The sequence below is a fragment of the Polyodon spathula genome, chromosome 3, assembly GCF_017654505.1.
Source record: "Polyodon spathula isolate WHYD16114869_AA chromosome 3, ASM1765450v1, whole genome shotgun sequence".
NCBI classification, from domain to species: Eukaryota; Metazoa; Chordata; class Actinopteri; order Acipenseriformes; family Polyodontidae; genus Polyodon; species Polyodon spathula.
The window spans coordinates 84,512,767-84,534,237 of record NC_054536.1 but is presented as its reverse complement, the minus strand read 5'-3'; positions in this window follow the sequence as shown (position 1 = coordinate 84,534,237).

Here is a 21,471-nt window from a genome sequence, read left to right as displayed (position 1 = left end):
AGATGACTGTCCTGTAAATCTCTAGATTCGTAGCTAGTTGCTTTTGATAACAAATCTTGCCAAATCAGCCATTAAAGTCACCGGATTTGGCGAGAAATTCGGTAAATTGGCAACTCTGCTTAAGGCGCAAATTTTTTTTTATTTATTTATTATTGTCTTGACACAACAAGGAAAAGAGATCACTGTATTGGTGCCCAGTCACTGAAATTCGAGCGATTGTTGCCATTTAAGCATTTTCATAACACATCGGTAAAGATTCTTTAATTCTTTAAAGGTAATTCTTAAGTCAAAGATCTGCCTATAGAAAAATGTACCAGAGGATTAGAAACCAGTTTTATAGTAGTGTAGCGTGCACAGGGGAAGGCAGCAGCAGGGCTGGTAGGTGACGTAATCACATACGAAGATATAAGGCTGACATACACTCCTTGCAAAGAAGCCGGCTCATTAATGCGTTATGCTTTAATGCGAGAGGTTCTGGGTTCACCCCCACCCTCTGCCTGTGTGTGGATTGCCTTGCCCTGTGTCATGCGCCTGCCTGTAGGAACCGGGATCGCTACAGTAGCTAAGGAACACAATACTGTACAAATCAGCTACAATGAAAATACGATGTGTTTCAATTATTTATAACTCTAACCTCATGCATGGTGGTAGAATCCATTGGTTCATAACTATTGTCATTGTAGAGCTAACAGTAGATGTCACTACTGATTGTAACCGGAGTGATAGTTATATATATTTTTGTGACGATGTAAAAAAAAAAAAAAAAAAACATGTTGTACTATATATATATATATATATATATATATATATATATATATATATATATATATATATGTGTGTGTGTGTGTGTGTGTGTGTGTGTGTGTATATATATATATATATATATATATATATATATATAGTTTTTCTGTCTACAGTATTTAATGATGTTTTTAATTATTTATTTAAAAATAAAAGTTTTATAATTTAAAAAAAAAAAATGTATAATCTTCTGTACTTGTTTTAAACATAAGTAAATGTTCATTTAGGTCTGTTTGTTGTTGCCTACTTTACATTTTTGAAGTATAGCCTACTTCATAAAGGCTTACTTTTAACTTGATTGTGTAAACACAGTTGATGTTGAATAGGAAATAATGTGATGCGAAACAATGACTGATTCTTTAAAACTATTGTGCATTTTATTAAGCATTGTACAATAAAACAAACAAAAAAAAGCTTTTAATAGTACAAATAAATATTTTATTAAAAATCTTGTTCTTTGGTATATTAAAATTTCTGTGAGGTTTCTCTGGATATTGCAGAAGCAATTTCCTGCAAAACCCCAAAGCATTTGACTGCACTGCTATTTGCAAATTATTATATAGTGCTATCAATCACAGCTGTGTCCGGCTTTCTTTGAGTTCGCTACAATACACACATATTACAAGTAGGTTAATATTATTTATTCATGTAGGTAGATTGACTTTAAATACTTGAAAAATGTCAAAAAGTTTTGAAAACCTATATGTATACATACGTGAGTCGTTTGGCGAGTTAATGCATGTTTCTGCCGGTGTAAGAGTTGCTTTCCGATGTTGGTGAAGTGTTGGAAATCTCGCTAGTTGAATGCATAACCTCTGTTAATTCAGTGTTATAAATCTGTTGCGAGAGTCTGCATAATAGAAGAAACAAAATGCTAATCTTGACATTTCACTACATAATGTAAACATCTCAATCTCAAATATAGTTACAATTAATGTTGAAAGTGGTATGGTATTGTAATAATCTGAGAAGTGGCTGATTTATTATTATTATTATTATTATTATTATGGGATTGTTTCCGCTTTTGTTATTATGGTCCTTGATTTCGCTGTATTCCGATTTTATTTTATTTTTATTTTTTCCCTACACTGGAGAACATTCCTGCTGACACCCATAGAAAGTAGAACTTAACACTTTTTTTTATTTCGAAAAGATACCTGAAGCTGACTTTCAATGACCCGATCTCCCCAAACAGTAATCAGTGATAACGTTTCGTCGTTATTCCACGTTGCACAATGTGCTGTCATATTAAGTCGTTTTTTTTTACAGCGTTAAATTACAGGTAAACTATTATTTTGTTTTTTTTTAACCGCTATTTGCAACTGACACTGGCTTTCATAGAGACTGTTGCTAAGACCCAGGATTCCATTATTATTGGCAGATTTTTTGCTCAGCCCGAATTAATTCAGCATTGTGAAATGGTACCAATAAACCCGGGTACATGCCCGAATTGGAGGCCAGCTCAAGTTTTACAAAAACATGGAAATGCAGGGGCAGGGGAAGGGGGCAACTCAAGTTGGCTTGACTATGGAAACGAGGTATAAGACAACCATCCATTACTGCAGATTCATTAATACAAATACAATAAAATAAAAAAATAAAAAACAAGATGCTCATTTAGAATTTTCCCAAAGAATAAATGTTAATGGTGGCATGGCTATCCTCAAAGTGACTGTAGCTAACAAAATAGTTGCATACATTTTCCCCGGCACGAACATCCATTCATTATAAGGTTTCAAATGTGCAATTTTGAAAGAAACAGAAACTATGATATCTAGTACTACAGTAGGTACAGAAAGCACTGTTTAAAATATATACTTTTAGACTGTCTTGTACTTTCTGGGTCATTTCACCTGGAGGCCTTGTCACACTAAAAGGCAGCTCAGATTGACCAACAGTTTTTTTTTTTTTTTTTTTTTTTTTTCCCATGGAAACATGTCTGAAAGCCATACCTTATGCTATAACAAAGCCCTTTGCAATGCACAGAAATATATTTTTTAATCGTTTACACTTTAGTTGTCTTAGTGTTTGGTCATCGGGTAGCTGATGGCTTTAAGCCTAGACTTGTCTGCCCCTTAGCAATAAGATGTAATTCATTGCACACTAACCTTATGTAGAATCTATCATAGCTATAAGGACAAAAAGTCAAATTTGTTCCCCAAAATGTATTAAATTAGCATAACTGGGAATTCAGGCCAGTGGTCTCCTTTATTATTGCTGCGGGCTACCGACAGCACCAGGCTTGAGCAACCACCTATAGAGTTTAAATATACTCTCTTAAACCTTATTAATTGAGCAAGATTTGTTTTAGAAGAAAGAAAACATGAAAACAAAGTTTGTTCAACGAATTTCTTCAAATTGACAAATACAGGGCTTAACTTCATGTTTTTGCAAGATTTACAGAACAACATTCCAGAAAGTTCCAAAAATACCCAGTTGAATTAGCATGTAGTGAGAAATTTGCAGAACTCGTATGGGCTGCCTGTATACTGGATCCCCAATAACAACACAGGTAAATGCTACTTGTCTTTTCCCTTCCTCGTTTCTCCAAAGCTACACCGCTGCTCCACTCCCGCCACTGGCTCCCTATCGCTGCTCGCAACACATTCAAAACTCTTGTACTCGCCTATCGCTGTCTCAACCTTCCTGCTCCCTCCTATCTCAAATACCATTTCTCCCTTCACCCATTCTGGTCCTCCACCACTGGCAGATTAGTTGTGTGTGTCCCCCGCCCCCAACCCCAACCCGATTTCCAGATCCCGCTCCTTCTCCACCCTTGCCCTTCAATGATGGAACGACCTGCCCATCATGACTGCTCAATTACTGACCACCTTCCGGCACCTCCTCAAGACACACCTGTTCAGACAACCTCTGTAAATATCCCAACTCTCAACCTGTACTGGAGTACATGGCACCCAATTGTGCCAGTGCTTGCATCAGCTTGTACTTGCACTGAACTGCTCCATACGTTGCCAGATTCTACTACTGCTCTAAATTATAACTACTTCCTGCATCTGGTAATTGATTTTACTCTTATAGGTATCCATATTCATGTTTTTTTTGTAATTTCTCTTATTTGAAAACCTTCTCATCCACTTATCGTACTTCTTACGTGCTCTTAATGGACTTTATTCTTATGAGCTAATATTTTTACTATAAGTTAACTGATCTTAGTTGAACTCGCTCTTAAAGGTAATTATTTACAGTAGTCTGTATTTTGCTCTTATTTGAATCTGATCTTATTTTCTACTGATTTTACTGTACTTATAACTGCTCTTATCTGTAATGTGATATATTATAAAGTGATAGTTTGTACTGTCATATTTTGTAACAATTGTAAGTCACCCTGGATAATGGTGGCTGCTAAGAAATTAATTAATTAATTAATTTTAGTTTAGTTAATTAATTATTAATTAATAATAATAATAATAATAATAATAATAATAATAATAATAATAATAATAATACGAAATATGCTGATTGCTCAAATACTTTTGTCAAAGTATGAAATTAGTTTTTGCATGTTATGTAATTTGTTTTATTATAAAGCTGAATCTCTGCTTTGATTTTTATCTTTCAATAGAACAATTAGAAATGATAGAAATCACTTTCATTGTGTTTTTTAAACTGCCCAGATTCTTTTGTCTGTTACTGTGCATGTATTTATGTGTGTATTGAGATAGAGAGACAGATATAAAAATAAACTGGTGAGATTTTTTTCAATGGGCTTATCCAGTTGATATTTTCTAATTACACTATATCAGAAACAGTTGGGGCAACCTTGGCCCCCATCGGTTTTACAGTTGTGCCTATTTGCTTTGTGCTGGCCAACATTCTTGAAACTTGGCTTGTGTTTTTGATATCTCCACTTTAAATGGCTGGGCACTTTTGATAACTTGGGGTTTTTTCACATTTCCAATGTGTTTTTGTTTCAGATCCAAGAGACGCCTGTGTTAATAACATCGAAACTACCATGGCAACAGGCTCTTTTCTTTCAATCTTTGTCCACCCATCCACAGACGAAGACGCTTTGTAATGCACTCTGATTCTGACTGAAGGTCAGCACAGAAATGTTAGCAAACACAAACACCCTCGGAACAAACTAGTGAACATAACAATGGCAAAGCACCTAATTTTAATACGCTTCCTGACCTTTTTTTCAGTAGAAAAAAAATGTTTCCACGGGAAACCAGAAGGCAAAAAAACTAAAGAACAGAACTGGCCCTCTGTTTCACATAATGCAAACCTTGTGTTAAATTTTATGTTATCAAAATTATTACTATTTTAAATAAAATGCTTTATGCAGTTCAATCTCTGTCTGATAATTCACTGACATAAACTAAGTAGAGTAAGCTCCCCACAACAACCAACATAGAACTTAAGAACTGGCAGGAAAGAAATTGCTCACCAGAGATTATAAAAAACATTGCATTGGGTAGTGCATAATAAATGAGACTCTCGGGGCGGGATGCATATATATATATATAACGACATTCTGCTGGCGAAAGCCTAGCACTGTCCCTGCGGCTTTCATATTCAGATATTTATTATTATTACAAAATTAATGTAGTGGGAAATGTGGGCAAGTAGAGTAGCCTAGATTTACTAACAGTATTCTGTCATTAATAATAATAACATTTTGAAAATGTACTGTGCTGAACATTTTAACTGTATAATTTTTATATCATTAACCTAAAGTGCTGGATTTTAGCTGTGCTCGCAGACTATCAAAAAGATGAAAACTGCTGAAGCTACATGTGTACTACATTTATAATAAATATATATGCAGTCAAAAACATTCAGCAAATAATACATGGATAGTACACACTGCTTTCTTATGGAATTTTGGTATGTGCTTTTTTATTATATTTTTTGGGTTGACAAATGAAGCAGCTTGCACTTGCGGTTCTTCTACATAACCTAAAAACTGTGGAAATCTAGTTTAAGAAAGCTTCATGATATCAGTAGTCACGCAAGGCCAAAATGTAAGGCAGACAGAAACATTTAAATTAGGTCATTTGCATTTGTAAGGAGATTTTCTCTCCCGTAAAGCAAACTACATGGAAACCCAAATTACTGGGGGGACACAATGGTAGATTAAAACAATTCAATGCAAGAGATGAATACAGTCAGGGTGTAACTTGTTTCTTAACATATTTGTTTCTTATCATAGCCAGGAGCTAATAGCAGCCTGATATCTGTTATTATCTGGTCTTTTTTTTTTGTAACAAACACTCATCAGAAATCACATTTTCATTATGTAACAGGTTTTATTTTTTTAAGGCAAGTCACCCTTCATTTCATATCAAATTTTCTATCCAATTTGAAATGCCTGATTCGAGGAGGACTAAAGATCAATGGGCAGCCTCACTGTAAAACCCCATTCACCCACCAAAGCAATTCATATTACTAAGTTAATGACACTGGAGGTGAGTGCCAAGTTTGGGAAAATGAAGCATTACCTGCAAGGTACATTACCATGAAAAAGTATTTGCCCCCTGTCTGATTTTCTGCATTTTTGCATATTTTTGACATTGAATGTTATCAGATCTTCAACCAGAATCTAATATTAGATAAAAGAGACCCTGAGTGAACAAATAACACAAAATGTTGATACCTATTTCATTTATTTAATAAAGAAACTTATGCAAAACCCAATGCCCCCGTGTGAAAAAGTAATCGCCCCCTTAGACTCAATAACTGGTTACGCCACCCTTAGCAAACGCTTCCTGTAGTTATTGATCAGTCTCTCACAGCGCCGTGCAAAACTTCTTCAGCTCAATGACATTTGTGAGTTTTCGAGCATAAACTGCTCATTTCAGGTCCTGCCGCAACATTTCAATGGGGTTTAGGTCTGGTCTTTGACTAGGCCATTCCAAAACTTTACGGACGGATGGCCTGACATTATCCTGTAGAATTCTCTGATACAGAGCAGAATTCACGGTTCCTTCAATGATGGCAAGTCATTCAGGTCCTATTGCAGCAAAGCATCCCCAAATCATGACACTACCACCACCATGCTTGACCATTGGTATGAGGTTCTTACTGTGGAATGCAGAGTTTGGTTTTCGCCAGACATAACAGGGCCTATGTTGGCCAAAAAGTTCCACTTTTGACTCATCTGTCCATAGAACATTGTTCCAGAACTCTTAAGGATCATCCAGGTGCTTTTTGGCAAACTTGAGATGAGCATTCATGTTCTTCTTAGTGAGCAGTGGTTTCCGCCTTGCTACTCTGCCATGAATCCCATTTTTGCCCAGTGTCTTTCTGATGATGGAGTCATGAACACTGACCTTAGCCGAGGCAAGAGAGGCCTGCAGATCCCTGGGTATTGTTCTAGCATTCTTTGTGACTTCCTGGACAATTTTATGCCTTGCTCTTGGAGAGATTTTGGCAAAACGTCCACTCATGGGAAGATTCACTACTGTCCCAAACTTTCTCCATTTGGACAATATGGCTCTGATTGTGGTTTGGTGGAGCACCAGAGACTTAAAAATGGCATTGTAACCCTTTCCAGACTGATAGGCATCAACAACTTTTTTCCAGAGGTCTTCAGGAATTTCATTTGATCGTGGCATGATGTGCCACAGAACCTGTGTGCTGACAACTTCACTCTGATGGTAAGGGCCATAGTTAGACAGATTTATATTGGGCAGACTTGATTGTTAACCTTAATTGGGTTGAGTTAACTAGGGTGGAAATACATTTTTCACACCTGAAGATTGCATATTTGATTACCTTGCACACCAAACAAATAAAAGAAGCACCAAACGTTGGTGTAATTTTTTCAAAATCAGACAGGGGGCAAATACTTTTTCACGGCACTGTAAATATCTGAATAGGCCTACAGCCATACCGGTTTGAAATGTAATCGTCAGATCTCCATAGCTGAGGCAGACTGGATCTAGATAGAACATTGGATTCTGTGTAAAGTAATGACTCCACTGCCCTTCAGCTGAACATCAACAATGGGGCAGCATGGTCTTGGGGCCCTATGCTGTTAACCGTGCTACCTTAATGCAGTGGTTTTCAACCAGGAGTAGAAAGGAAAGTAAAAGAAAACAATGATTGTGAATGGATTTTTTAACTGTATTATATATTGACTATAAGCTACTGTGCATGAATATTTCATTTTTGATTAGCAGTTCAGAGTTTACAGTGTGACTATGGTTTCACGTGTTATTACACCTATACACATGCAAGATTTTGATTGAGCGTGTTTCCACTCTATGAGGCTTGGCTGCATTTTAGTAACAGTAATAGTATCTGGTTGAATTTGTTTTTGATGTTTGATAGAGTACGTCCAGATTATCCCGCGTATCGTTTCTTGAGTCAAAAATTAATACATTTCTTACTGTGGGAGGTGGGGGAAGAAATCATAGAAGAATCTACAGAATGTGCAAAGCAACAGATAGTTATATCCCTTTGGATCATTTTTTTGTTGGCTTCATAAAACGTTTATTATTGTTAGCTGCTAAATGTTTTTGATGTTGTAAACATTTCAAATGGCACACAGAAATAAATGGTAATCTGATAAACATTTACAGTGCAGACTATTTTGGATTATTTATAATCCATTTATAACTTTGCCGTATACTGTCTGTTGAATCTCGACGTCCAGAGACTTAAGAATTACTGTTTGGTTTTGTGTCCTAAACCGGCAGTTTGTCAGTCCCAAACTGTTGTGACATAAATTACATATTAAATAAAGAGAGGAATTGTTTGTATTTGTTAATCAGATTATTCTGCCTTTTATTGCAATGTGGTCCTGTACCATACAGCAGAGCGGAAATTGTAAAGAGAACCACTGCTTAATGAGACATTAATCTAATGTGTACATCTATATTGAGAAACAACCCTCGAGCGTTTAAGCCCCTTTCACACTGGCACTCCTACCTCAGGATGTGGATCGACGCACTTTGACCCGTGTTGAGTGAGACACAATGCGTGACAGCTGTTCGTAAACCAACGAAATAACAAACAGCCATGCCTGCGTGAAGGTTTCACTTCCACAAGGAACATTTCTATTTCTTCTGTTTAGCTATATTTTTGTTGACACACACCATGAGCCAGATTGCAGCAGGGATGTAGAAACATTTGGTCTAATCAACATTTGGGCCAACAGTTCAATCCAGAGAAGCTTGGATGGAAGCGTCAGTAACAAGCTGCCTCCGGGGGATTGACATGCATATTGTTTACTTGTGCCTGTCACCGAGGTCAACCCTGCTTTATCAAAAGCAGTGTGAAATCATGTAGCCAACCCGCATGACACCGGGTCCTGACTCAGGTAGGTTCCGACCCATGTAGAGCATGCCAGTGTGAAAGGGCTTTAGGTGTTTTCTCAGTATGAGCTACCATTAACTTGGCACACTTAAGACAGCGTCTACACTCAATGGTTGTTTAATAAAATGGTCTCCTCCTCCTTACCGTAAAGAGCGAATTATGATAGCAAGAGAGTCAACTACTATGTGATTCATCCTGCACTTTGTGTTTTTGTAACATAGAGAGTCCTAATTAAAGACAGATTTGTCTTTGCTTAAAACTCCATTGGTGATAAAAAGCCATCTTAGAGCATATTGTTACATTTTTGTTGATAATAAAACTTGGACAAGCACTTCTGTGTGGCAGATTTGTGTTATATTTTGCAACCAATACTTATTTTTAGTAATTCAATAAATCAGGCATAAAATCATGGAGAGTCAGCCAAGATGTGACAGTTGGTGCACGTACAGTGAAAGGAAATTGTATTTTCATTGCCACAGTTTGAGGGTTGGTGCTCATTGTTTTACTGAGGACAGTAAGGCTTACTGAGTTTTTGTTGGTTTTTTTTGTGAAGTTCAAGCATATCACAAAAGTCTAGTCATTTGATCTGAATTGTAAAACTGCTTCACCCTTCGATTTGTACTCAACACGTTTGGTTATGTACCAAAGCATATTGCTTAGATAAGAGCAGCTGTACCCAGGGTCTGCCTAGAAGATTAGATCCAATATACAAAGGGGGTTTGTGGTAGTGAGGGCTGCAGTGCTGACATCAGACCAGGAAATGAAACAGAAACACAAAAACGTACTGGGCTACACTGAGCTGCAATGGTGCTCAGCTTTGTATTTATTAATTAAACAAACAAAACAGTTAAACAAAACACACCAAAAACAAATGGGCACATCAAAGTAAAATAACACAAACAACAATGATTATTTTGTAAAACAAGTACGTTAGTTTGCTTTCTGGTAGCATTTGCTCTCGCGCTTAAGTGTAAAAAATATACTATGAGAAAGAGAGCCAATCACACATCAAATACAACTTGACAATTAAAGTTCACAGAAAATGCTGACCATGACACGAACCTCCCCTTTAAATTTAGAATTTCGCTCAAGGTCAAAAAGGCAAGAGGCTACTTATTTTCCATGACCACCGGGTCTTTGTTCAGGCCTCAGCCTTAACACCAACCCTGATAAAGGCACCAACCCCTACATAATTACCTAAACAAATGTTTAACATTAACCACCTGGAAAAATCATGTTCGGCCATGCCGCCTAACAGAGTTCTGGGAAATGTAGTCTTGAAGCAATATAACAAGACTACATTTTCCTTTCACTGGATACAGGCTGTGTAGTAATTTCAAACCAACCTATTTGCCCTTGACTGATTTACCCAGCATTCTGTTACACAAGTATAAAAAATGACCAATTGCAACGCAAATCATTGATTCCTCACTCCTGCTGTCATAGGAGACAAGAGTGGTTACTTTCTTACATTACACTTCTACCTGTCAAGTAAAGAACTGTATTGTCTAGATTAGTTATTAGTTGTGCCTATGCAATACCGTAGCACATTAGTCATTCAGGCAGGCGGACATCACACGACCAAACAGGATTATTCTTTTAACATGGTTGCACACTGTTTAGTATTTAACAGCCAAAACTTCTCAAAACAAAACACTGAACAATAAACACAAAACAAAAGGTTCAGGAGCTTAAAATGAATGCAGTCTTTTTGTTACAGAGCTCCGACTGAGAGCATGTTTGCAGACAGTTCTGTGACAGGCTTCTACTGTCTGTCCAGTTGTTCCAGCTGGGGACATGAAGGACTGGTGATTTGTATCACTAGGGATTTTAAACCTCTCCATGGTGATTCTAAAAAACACTCACCTGATTTATTTTACTTTGCTCATGCAGAGGACCAAATCCTCCATACCAATCCCTTACATCACCCTGTAACAGTGCCCACTACCAACCCTTGCTCATGCCCCCAGTCCAGTACCAAATGGATCTTTTTCGGGTCTTGACCCGCAAGGTTGCTATCTATAAGCTGATTGAGGCAGCACCTGTACATCTGTATACTGTACACTGCATTGCTTGCTTCTTGCATCGTGCCTGTGTTTTATCCCTGTGACACATGCAAGGCCAGCCTGACTGTTGAGGACAAGCACAGCAGATGCCCTTCCTGTCTGGAGCCAGAGCACGCCAAGGATGCACTGGTGAACCACAGTTTCTGTGAGTTTTGTGCACATTTCTCTAAGTGCACGCTGGAGAAACGTTTCTCCCGCATCTCTACAGAGGTCTCTGCTCCCTTACTCCTGCACAGTGTTCTTCCCCATCACCCTCTGTTAGAGAGGTGGCTGCATCCTCATCCCGGCTTTGTGCCAAGGGAGACCGGACAACACACCCGGGAAAGTAGCCCATGCAGCGAACCATTTTCCTCACCTTCCTAGGCTTCTCCTTCTGCTTCTCGGAGGGAGAAGAGTCCCTGTTCCAAACAATCAATGGACTCAGATGGAAAAGCTCTGGGCAGCTGTTTCCCACCAAAGGAAACTGAGGAAGCAGGCAAACAGAAGCTGCCATTCCCATCTGAGGACGTGGAGTTTGATAGCACGTCCCCTGCCGTTAACCTCTCCCTATCAGCAGAGCTTCTGCCGCTGATAAAAAGGGTCACTGCAATTTTGCAAGAGGCCTGGCTTACAGAAGGCAAAACAAGGCAGCCAATATTCGATGAAATCTAGTCTTCCTGGGATCACCTGGCAACAACTCATGCTGTTTCCCAGTTGATGGACACGCTATATTGAGTACATGATGTTAAGAAGCTGGGCCTGGCCCAATTTCAGCCAGTAGAGGCTTCTGTTGCCACTTTGGTCCAGGCCCCTAATCTAGCTGTAGCCCACACGACCTGAATCAGTTGGATGTAGCCTGAGTTATGATTAATTTTCTATTTAGATTCACTTAAATGTATTAATTTCAATAGCCTTACAATGTTAGCAATTTACCCACAACTCTTTTCAATTTCACATATATGCAAGATATCCACATATCCACAATGTAAGCAGAGATTCAGAATTGGTGCACATATTCTCAATCTTTGAATATCTGACCCAGTGTTCTTCAAATTATCTTTTTGTGCCCAATTATTAAACCTGGATGGCCTATTTGAGAAACTTCAATATACATAATTTAAAAAGCAGTTTGCCTTTGACAGCAAATTTAATTCGTAATTAAGTAGTGTTTAAATTGTGCACAGTCATTTTATAATAAATGATTCATATTTCCCTCTGAACATAGTATAGTTCTTGTTTCATCTTTCTTTCCTGTAGACAGGCAATGCCGTGGGCTTGGCATCATCTCTGTCAGCCACTGTTCTGAGCCTAGCTGACCCAGTTGTGGTAACATGATGCACAGTTCCAATATGATAAGGCTCAGGAGCTTGTTTACACAATTATTGAGACTCAATTATTAACAATCTGACAGTATTAATACAGAACCTGTAGAGCTGAAACTCATTTATATTTTATAAACAATTATTTGTCTTACCTTTTGATATGAATTTTTTTTTTTATTATTTTGCTTAGTTTCCTCACTGATCCCCTTTAAATTTGATCCAATTTTATTTGTTGTGGTTCTCTACTTCAATGGTTTTGATTCAGTCAGCCAGGCCTGATTTTTAACAAATGATATAATTCTGTGACATTATATTTATTTAAGGTTATTTAGGAAGTACACAACTTACATATAATCTTTTTCTGGAAGTATTTTATTCAAGCTTTTTCGTGTGCACTATTATTTAAATTATGTTTTCAGTAGTCTTTTTCAAATCTTTCTTGCATACTTAAACTCAGTACTAACTTGAATTGCTTGCACAATGTTACACTTTGAAAGCAAGACTTGAAATTGGGGCAGTAATGGCAAATGTAAAACATCAGACAGGATAACAAACATGAAGTAAATGATTTTAAGCTCAAATACTGGACCCAAACTTCATCTCCATTTTAGGAATTGTGCGATTGTTTCTTTCTAGTCTTTAGTAGCCTTTCAAATCCTGTTCTTTATGCAGTTAAAAATCAAATAGAACAATAACAATTTACACTGAACAAAAATATAAATGCAACATGCAACAATTTCAAAGATTTTACTTTAATTAAGAGTTAAAGTTCATATAAGGAAATCAGTCAATTGAAATAAATTTATTAGGCCCTAATCTATGGATTTCACATGACTGGAAATACAGTCATTTTTAATTTTAAGGTATCTGTTGGTCACAGATATGTTAAAAAAAAAGGTAGGGGCGTGGATCAGAAAAACAGTCAGTATCTGGTGTGACCACCACTTGCCTCATGAAGCGCGACACATCTCCTTCGCGTAGAGTTGATCAGGCTGTTGATTGTGACCTGTGGAATGTTGTTCCACTCCTCTTCAATCTCTGTGCGAAGTTGCTGGATATTGGCGGGAACTGGAACACGCTGTCGTACAAGTAGATCCAGAGCATCCCAAACATGCTCAATGGATGACATATCTGGTGAGTATGCAGGCCATGGAAGAACTGGGACATTTTCAGCCTCCAGGAATTGTGTACAGGTCCTTGCGACATGGGGCCGCGCATTATCATGCTGAAACATGAGGTGATGGCGGCGGATGAATGGCACGACAATGGGCCTCAGGATCTCGTCACGGTATCTCTGTGCACTCAAATTGCCATCAATTAAATACAATTGTGTTTGTTGTCCGTAGCTTATGCCTGCCCATACCATAACCCCACCGCCACCATGGGGCACTCTGTTCACAACATTGACATCAGCAAACCACTCGCCCACATGACTCTATACACGCTGTCTGCCATCTGCCTGGTACAGTTGAAACAAGGATTCATCCGTGAAGAGCACACTTCTCCAGCGTGCCAGTGGCCATTGAAGGTAAGCATTTGCCCACTGAAGTCGGTTACAACGCCGAACTGCAGTCAAGACCCTGGTGAGGACGACGATCACGTAGATGAGCTTCCGTGAGATGGTTTCCATCAGTTTGTGCAGAAATTCTTCGGTTGTCAAACCCACAGTTTCATCAGCTGTTAGTGGCTGGTTTCAGACGATCCCACGGGTGAAGAAGCCGGATGTGGAGGTCCTGGGCTGGGGTGGTTACATGAGGTCTGAGTTTGTGAGGCCAGTTGGACGTAGTGCCAAATTCTCTAAAATGACGTTGGAGGCGGCTTATGGTAGAGAAATGAACGTTCATTTCTCTGGCAACAGCTCTGGTGGACATTCCTGCAGTCAGCATGCCAATTGCACGTTCCCTCAAAACTTGACATCTGTGGCATTGTGTTGTGTGACAAAACTGCACATTTTAGAGTGGCCTTTTATTGTGCCCAGCACAAGGTGCACCTGTGTAATGATCATGCTGTTTAATCAGCTTCTTGATATGCCACACCTGTCAAGTGGATGGATTATCTTGGAAAAGGAGAAATGCTCACTAACAGGGATGTAAACAAATTTGTGCACAAAATTTGAGAGAAATAAGCTTTTTGTGCTAATGGAAAATTTCTGGGATCTTTTATTTCAGCACATGAAACATGGGACCAACACTTTACATGTTGCATTTATATTTTTGTTCAGTGTAAATCTGTCCTATTACTATTTTCAAAGAGCCAGCTATAATTAAATAAGAGGGTAATAGATTCCAGACTAAACTGACATTAACTGTGGAACTTGCATCTCCAGGTGAACTTTCCCATCTGTCTTTTGATGACAGAATGATGAATGGAGTATGATAAAGCGTTACCTCACAATGTATTATGAAATTGTACAGTGTATATAGATCAATAGAATTTATGTGCTGATCTCCAATCGTTTGGCTCATGATATGATGTTCAAACTGTGCTGTGTTGTGTAAATGTAAGTTAAAAGGATGTGGAATACCAATGAAAGTGACTGCCAGAAGAATTCCACTTTTTTATAATTGCTATTAAACCACTGCATTTCAAAGGCTGCATTGTAGTGCATAAATTGTTGCATCATCCTTCTTCTTCTTCTTCTTCTTCTTCTTCTTCTTCTTCTTCTTCTTCTTCTTCTTCTTCTTCTAACACCTCACCTAGAGCAGGCACAGCTGCAGGTTTAAATACCGTTAATTAATTTTGTGCCCCGTGAGGGGCTAGCTCGTAAAATTAGTTCAGTATTTCCATTGTAGTTTTAGCGTATCAAAAAAGTTTAATGGAAACATATTGTGTTATCTAGAACGTTATAATAATCTACCTGAAACTATTTTCCTTACTATCTCTGCTGGTTCCAGGCCTGTGAAAATTATTCTAAAATGAAACAGTCAGAAGCATAACAATTAATTGCACAAACATAAAATATGAATAAAGTCAATTACCAATCAGCATGCTGATTCTGGCTGGCCAGCAGCTCCAATCTGGCACAAGCCCATGCTGACAGCTATGATAAGAAATCAGAATGAAAATAATCAGGAAGCAATGTAAAGAAGCCAGGTTAGATATAAGAACTGATCCTGGTTACGAATTCTAGCTGAGCCATTGAAAACGAACTGTTTACTAGTAACTATCGTTGATAGATGAAATGGTAGCCATATTAGTTCAGAGATGATAGACAAAGAGGAAGGAGATGTGATGCCTTTTATTGGACTAACTAAACCGTAATTAATCAAAAGCTTTCAAGACCTCAAAGGTCTCTTTTTCAGACGAAATAAGAAAGAGAGATTGATGTTTACTAGTAACATAAATGAGAGGTGGCAACCCCATTAAGCTATCCTGAGCAATTACTGTAATTCTTTTGCAACAAAAATGTACTGATCCAATTTTAGTCTTGGTAGGTGAACAATTATCTTTGACGTATTGCAGGAATATTTATTTATTTGCTTACTGTATGTAAAAAAAAAAAAAAAAGGGAGAAGGATGTTCACAAACTTCATGGCACCTTATTTAGTGACAAAGCTTTCTGGGGAATGAAAAATGCTGATTATCAAAAACACTGCACTGTGAGAAGAGAAGCAGATGGTACAAGCAAGTACTGCAGAGCCACATTCATTCAGAGCAGAACTACAATGGAAAAGAAGGCTGTTGTCATAGCAACTAATATCTGCCATCCTTGAAAATCTGCCTCATTTATTCAGTTCTCCAGTTCATACAATGTATTCCAATATGGTCATTATGATGGTGTCCCTTAAGTGGGATTTCTGTTGTGTTCGTGGAAGAATATATTGTAGAGGATTATGGTGGTGGAAGAAATGATAAGGAATCAATGTGTGAAAATTAACAGGTACTTTTATAAACAATACACACAGGTCAGGACCGAGGGGTGAACTGGGAATGGGGTCTCCAACCTCCGAAAGGCCGTCCCAGGGGGCTGGATGTTCCCCAGCACAAAGATCAGACTGAAGCTCATTCTCTGGAGATCCAGGTGGCCCCTGGCCCGCTGCTATCTGACAGCATAATAACAGTGGACATGCATATGTGTTAGATAGAGTGAACTATCAATTTCAAATCTTTTTAAATTAATTATTTCAGGCCAACAGTTGTAGAACAGTTGTGGATCCTGTTTACATTGTTATTGTATTTAAAAGCAAATACAATCTGAAATTTTGAACCAGTGGGAAAGTTATATTATAGCTACATAACCCATCCACTATTGCAAGAGCTCAGAAAGTGGAGACGAAATAGCTGTAATTTTCACATGCGTACGTTTTCAAAATACATTCAAGAATAAATGTTGATATGAGATCTACAGTATAAGGGACTTTTCATTTTAATTTTGGTTTAGATTGTATACATTGTATTGTGCATTACAGTACATAATTCTGGAAAAGGGAAATAAAGTATAGCCATACATGTGACTCATACTCTACAACCGTGACATCATTGTTTCATTTACTGTTATTATGTCTCCTTATACCTAATCGCTATGTGTGTTCAAAAGTTATGGTCTTGCTGCAATCAAATATGACTTACACCGAAGGGAGCTGGAGATTATCTGCAGTGTTGTATTTGAAATATTTATATTTTAATATAAAAAAGAGATTCTTAGCACAATACAGGCCCAGTACTAAAGTTAGCAAAATTAAAAAGTGGTAAGAAACTGGATTTTAAAGTATTGCTTAGGACACGTTATATAAGAGTAAAGCTGTATTGCAATTTTTATAATGTCTACAACTCAAGAACAGAAACTTAATATTTTCTTTTGACTCCAGCCCTGATGTGGTTAAGCTTGAATTGAGGCAGCTGCTGACACTGATCTTGGGAAGCTGCCAACTCTCAACAGTTTTTTTTTTTTGCTGGAAATGAAGGTAAAACATGAAGTATGGTATATTACTTTAATTACATTCATTGCTCCAACAAAGAGACCCCAAAGGTTATGTGTTTGTTCTTTAAGCTGTAACACATTTTTGTGTTGGTTTTTCTGCATCACAGGTTGTCATATATGTTTTCTGTGTCTTTAGGTAAATATTATAATCTAATCTAATAGTGATATAAGTATTTAAGTAAACTGACAACAAACATTCAGGCAGCACTGTGTTACAGCTTTAAATGTCTTTACAGAAAATGCTGATGTAGCAGGGAACAATTACTTACCTCTAAAATAACCCATATTGTTCAGTGTGAATTAAAAAATACCTTTATTGAGGCATTAAAAGTAAATATTCAAACACATGTATGCTGGAGATAAGCAACACAGTAAGTATTTCCATGTGGTTGATTTATTTTCCTTTTGACTGTCCCAGTTCATTCTGTTTGCATGATATTTCAAACAAACACATTTATTGATGAGATTCATAAAGGAGAGAGCTTAGTGAAAAATATAAAAGACGCGTTAGTGAAAGGATAAAACATGAAAAGAACCTGCACATTTGAAAGAAGTTATTTCCTAGAAGCCTGTCATTGAATTGACTTATGAAAGTATTAGATGTAAATGGTTTCAAAGAGGAGGCAGGAGATCAGACCGGCCTCTACGCGAGACATTGTTACTGATATAGGAAGGAGATAGCACCCCATGTCTTCAGAAGGTATATCTTTTCTTGTTATCAGTGGAATTTGAATGTGACAAGTATCAGCTGTACTAATGATCTATACTACTGTAGGAATTAACCTGCAATTACTGGTATCCCACACAAACAGACCCAACAGTTAGATTGCTAGTGATATTTTTTGTATGTAACCATAAACAGATTGCATGCTTCATCTATTACATTATTTAAACTTGCATCAGAAAAGCCACACAAAATATTAGTTTTTCTGATAATTAGGCTCAGAACTGATTTACAATTAAGTGCCATTTCTTTTGATTTTAATTCAAATCATTGTTAAAACAAGGTAGAACTGTTTTTCCAATGTACCGGGTGTTAAAAATATACTTGAGTCATATCAATTTACTGCTGCTGATCTGCAGGGAATCGCGATGCAGCAGGATGATGTTTGATTTTTACAGCTAGTCAAGCAAAATGCCATGTAGTTCTAATGCGGGTAGTATGAATACTAAACATGAACCAACCTTGTAAGTCTTAAAACGCTTCAGGCAAAATAAACATCTGCCAGCTAATCACACCATAAGGATTTTTGTATATTTCAGTGATTTAAGCATTAAGTTTGATAACCCATCTTACACGATTGCATTACTTGTACAGTCTGGGTATCTCTCACCAGCATTAAAATTTGCTGCAGCTTTGCTTGCATTTCATTCAAAGATCATGGAAAGAAGAGAGGTTCAAAACTCCTTTGTCCTAAATATATCTATCAAAGGGAAGCCTTTTATGTCTTAAAAGTACTACACACTGGTGGTAAAGGATTTTAAAACTGCTGTTACATGCAAGTACATATCAGTGAATGAAACATTAAGTGGTAAATTCTGCATATTCACTATAAGGTAATTCAAGCAAAGAACATTTCTGTTTAGCCATATTTGTGTTGCTTGAGACACACCATGAGCCAGATTGCAGCAGGGATGAAGAAACATTTTCTCTAATCAACATCTGGACCGACGGTTCAATCCGGAGAAGCTTGGATGGAAGCGTCTAACAAGTTACTTTGATACGCGTATTGTGTACTTGCATCTGTCACCCAGGTCAACACTGATCTTCAAAAGCAGTGTGAAATCACGTAGCCGACCTGGCACCAGGTCCCAACCCAGGTAGAGTGCGACCCGGGAGAGCATGCTAGGTCATCAAAATGGGGATTTTTCCCATCTGCATAAAAGATTTCACCATGGAGGAGCAACACAGCTTTTCTTTTGCATGCACACCTGCCGTGGCACCATCTTCTATCAACCACTAATGGAGGAAATACTAATTTCATGTATATTTAACTCAAGGTTGTATTATTATTATTATTATTATTATTATTATTATTATTATTATTATTATTATTATTATTATTGTTGTTGCTGTTGTTGTTTATTTATTTGGCAGACACCTTCATCCAGGGTAACTTATAGGTGTTATAGGGTTACAATGCAAGCGTAATAGTTAACTGCAGTGCAGTTTACAGTAAGTGCAATAGTACAACTAAAATACAACATGAACTAGGATGCAACAAGTTAGGATTACAAGAAGTTATATTTACAATGACATATTATGTGCGCAACATAGCGGGTGCAGGTTATTTTATGAAGAGAGACTCATGCACTTGGATTCAATGTCTGATCATATATTACTGATATTATGTAATATATTCAGAATGCTCAAACAATAAACCAAATAGAACAACATATTTACCCCATTACCAGTATACAGTACACAGCACAACATTTACAGTATAATTGTATTCTTGGAAGCAAACCTATTTAATGTTATCTACCCTTATTGAAAATCTTGAAAAATGCCTTGGGATACTACTTTCATACTACTGCAAATAACAAAATCACCACAAATGTCAGCATTGTAATTGTGATCGTGATACGATATTACAAATGTTACCATTACAGAACTATTGCATTGTCATTGTAATGCCATCAGATTGACTATGAAGATCCTCTTATATATGTAGTAATGATCAATATGTTGTCATATTACCAAACAATTTAAGAATCTGATAAGCAGCATTTGAAAGGCATGCTTCATTGAGCACTGCAGTATGATGACCCACCACAAGGAGGAAGTAAACAAATATTTCACTAGAATACACTGCCATCTTGTGGATTAAAAAAAAAAATACATACAAAAATTTTTAAAAAACATAACCATTTTGCCAGTGCTTTATAACGACACACCACCTGTATAGTACCTGTAATTAAAGCCTAGTCCATATAAAATAAAAAAAAACAGTTCTGACATCACAAACTTGTATTTTGAATTCTGACAAAACAACTGAGCTTCTGTAATCATAGAAAAGCTGCTTCCAGTCTGCCATGTAAAACCGTTCCTGTTATAGTGAACATTCCCTATTCGCAACGTGCTAACCTTCATTTTCATCAATTCAGTATATTAAAACATGCAACACTTGTTTTATTTAGTCTCTGAGGTTCAGCTAGATTCAAACCAGTGTTTCACTCTCATGGTTTATTCTAGCACCCCTTTATGTACAGGGTTGCACATTAGTCAGGCATCATCAATCAATCAATCAATCTGTATTTTATATCATATTACAGTACAGTGCTTTTCTTTTATAAGGAGGCCCTTTGAACCACGGAGCTAATGCTGCATAGTCATTGCTCCCATTAACCCTATAGTGCTATTCCACAGCACAGGATACCAATTAGGATGTTCTCTGTTCAACCTCAATAGAGTCAACCAATATTACCAATTATCCCTATGATGCCACAATTATGGGACACACTTGTTAGGATAATAGCAATTGAAGATGCAGAAACATTTAACTATTTAATTATTAAAAATCACCAAGTAAACACCAATTCATAATACATGCAACATTCCTTTAAAAGTCTAACCCTAACATTAATTCAACATGAGCAGAATGACAAAGTCAACTAGAACAGTCATAATCCACACAGTCTATACTCTAGTACTGGTTAAATTAGTGTGACAGTGTGGCAGAGCAAAGCTCTGCCGTTTAGAAATTGGCAGGGATGGGGTTAATTTCCCCTACCTGCCTGGGTTTATTATGTTCCGGTGGCTGGGGTTGATTAGTTGATTAAATGATTAACTTAATTAATGATCAATCAGCACCCAGCCACCTGACATAAAAGGAGACCTCTACTTCTCATTGAGTCAGTTTATTAGTTTCCAGCACAAGTGGGGTTTTCTGTCAGTGTTTAAATCATAGCAGAAAAACAATTATGAATCAATCAAGAATTTCAAATACTTCTAACTTATTGTTTGCGTTAGTTTTATAATTTCACTCCTTGAGTTCACTAGCCCCATTTTTAGTTTGCGTCACGAACAACTGGAGAGGAAAAATATTTTTTTAATTTATGTAGTTGTTTGTGATTTTGAATCCAGTGAAGGCATTGC